The sequence below is a fragment of the Penaeus vannamei genome, chromosome 35, assembly GCF_042767895.1.
Source record: "Penaeus vannamei isolate JL-2024 chromosome 35, ASM4276789v1, whole genome shotgun sequence".
Taxonomy (NCBI): domain Eukaryota; kingdom Metazoa; phylum Arthropoda; class Malacostraca; order Decapoda; family Penaeidae; genus Penaeus; species Penaeus vannamei.
Window position 1 is genome coordinate 28468602 of NC_091583.1, and position 2500 is coordinate 28471101.

The window sequence follows — 2500 nt, forward strand, 5'->3', positions numbered from 1 at the left end:
TCTCTCTCTCTCCGGTTCTCCTCTCCTCTCTCTCTCTCCGGTTCTCCTCTCTCTCTCTCCGGTTCTTCTCTCTCTCTCTCTCTCCGGTTCTTCTCTCTCTCTCTCTCTCCGGTTCTCCCCCCCTCTCTCTCTCTCTCCGGTTCTCCCCTCTCTCTCTCTCTCTCTCCGGTTCTCCTCTCTCTCTCTCTCTCTCTCTCCCTCCGGTTCTCTCCTCTCTCTCTCTCCGGTTCTCCTCTCTCTCTCTCTCTCTCTCCGGTTCTCCTCTCTCTCTCTCTCTCTCCGGTTCTCTCCTCTCTCTCTCTCTCCGGTTCTCTCCTCTCTCTCTCTCTCCGGTTCTCTCTCCTCTCTCTCTCTCTCCGGTTCTCTCCTCTCTCTCTCTTCGGTTCTCCTGTCTCTCTCTCTCTCTCTCTTTCTCTCTCCGGTTCTCCTCCCTCTCTCCGGTTTTCCTCTCTCTCTCTCTCTCTCTCCGGTTCTCCCCCCCCTCTCTCTCTCTCCGGTTCTCCCCTCTCTCTCTCTCCGGTTCTCCCCTCTCTCATCTCTCTCTCTCAACCCCTTCTTCCCTCCTCGTCTCCCATCTCTCACGTCTCCCTTATCACCCACCCACATCCCCCTCTGCCCCTCCATTCTCCGCCCTCTCCCCTCTATCCCTCCCTCTCTCGCGCCAATATCCCGATCGTTCCCGATGTATCCTGCTGCCCCAACCCTCCACCGCATTCGGGATGGATAACCAAGCCATAACCCTGTCTACGGTTTCACCCTCGCATCTCCCCTCTCCCTCTCCCTCTCCCTCTCCCTCCTCCCTTCCCCGGCCAACGCCCCCCGTGATTCTGGTGTAACCCGGGATCGTCACTGTAGCGGGCGTGGTTTCCCAATCCTGGACTGGTACCCCCCCTCCCCCCACTTACCGATACCAGTAATCTTAATTAATATAAACATAATCCTTATAATCATTATTATTCCTAATCACCATCATTACCACCATGACTAATTACCAATATCACAATAGTTGTGTATGGGTTCTTTGTGAATAATAATAACAATAAACGCACACAGGAAAGCTAGTGACTACTTCAAAATCAAATCTTAGACAGGAAGCATAACCAGGAAAATAACAACAGCAATAAAAGCAAAATAGAATAAAAATGATAATCTTTTCTTTAAAAAAATATTTATCGTTTGGTTACAGAGCAACAATAAAAAATGCAATAAAAACAATCTACATATAACAGATGCAGACTGATAAAAGGATATATTTTATACTACAAAAAACAAGAGAGAGAGAGAGAGAGAGAGAGAGAGAGAGAGAGAGAGAGAGAGAGAGAGAGAGAGAGAGAGAGAGAGAGAGAGAGAGAGAGAGAGAGAGAATGATGATAGAAAAAAGGGATGTCAATGATGCCAAAATGACAATGACATCAATGCAAAAGAAAGAAAAAAACGACACATAGAAGAATATGACGGGTATATCTCGTTGAAGACCGCAAAATAATAAGCACATTATAATCAACTCAAGCAAAACACGTTATAACGAGAGAGAAAAGGTCACGCACACACATCCATATATGAGACATTTATGAAGAAAATGGTAGAATAGTGAAACCAACTAATTAATCAAAACACTGCACCTGTACAACTTATCAAACACATTCTATTCCCTAACCAACCTATCCCCACATTTTTCTCTTACTCTCATTCAATTTCCCTCTCTATCTTATCCCTTTATCTCGTACCTTTATAAGGAAGGTTACTGAGCACTTGCAGGGCTGACTCCACGTTGGAAAAGGGCACTTCAATAAATTTTGTAATATATTTGGTGCCTCGATGTCTGAACAGAACACCTGTACTTTGAGATACACCTGTGCTCCGATGTTTCACTTTGCAGCTACAGCGAATGTTCCTAGTTATTAGATCGATAAGTAAAATGTGAAGGTGACTTTTACGATTTTTTTTCCTTTTTTCTTTATCCGTAAACCAAACTGTAAAAAAAAATATATATACGGAACACTGCACATAACCACATAAGCAGGACAAGTCATTTGTAAAAACAAAACAAAACAAAAATGTATTTAAAAAAAGTTACTACAACAACGAAGTCGGGGAAACCGCTGGCTTTCCTCTAAAGTCATCATCTCCGAAGTACTTGGGTGTACGAGAAACGCAGATCTTTCCCACGTGTGAAAAAAAAAAAATCGAAATAATACAGCAATAACAATGAATTTATTTCTTCATTTCCATTTCCCCCGGGGGTCAAACCCAAGAAACTGGGGTATGGAATGTTCCCAGTTATTACTGTAGGACAACTAACCCAGTAAAATACTTTCCTCGCCCTTAAAAAGAGTATATAATAGGCCTATTCATTCGCCTGTGGCCCTTCACATACCCTGGGTGTTGCAGTAGGCCTAACTGCCAAACCCCCTTTGCTCCCAGAAAGTTTCCTGTCATTTATTTATCATCCGTAGACTTAATGGATATTTGCAATACACGTTGCAAATGACATAACAAC

General features: G+C 43.9%; 1 protein-coding gene across 2 annotated transcripts in view; it reads right to left on the bottom strand.

The window, feature by feature from the left end:
• Positions 1–2500, bottom strand: part of Atf6 (bZIP_ATF6 domain-containing protein ATf6) — a 64167-nt gene that overhangs the window by 60963 nt on the left and 704 nt on the right. The gene's annotated exons all lie outside the window — the stretch shown is intronic.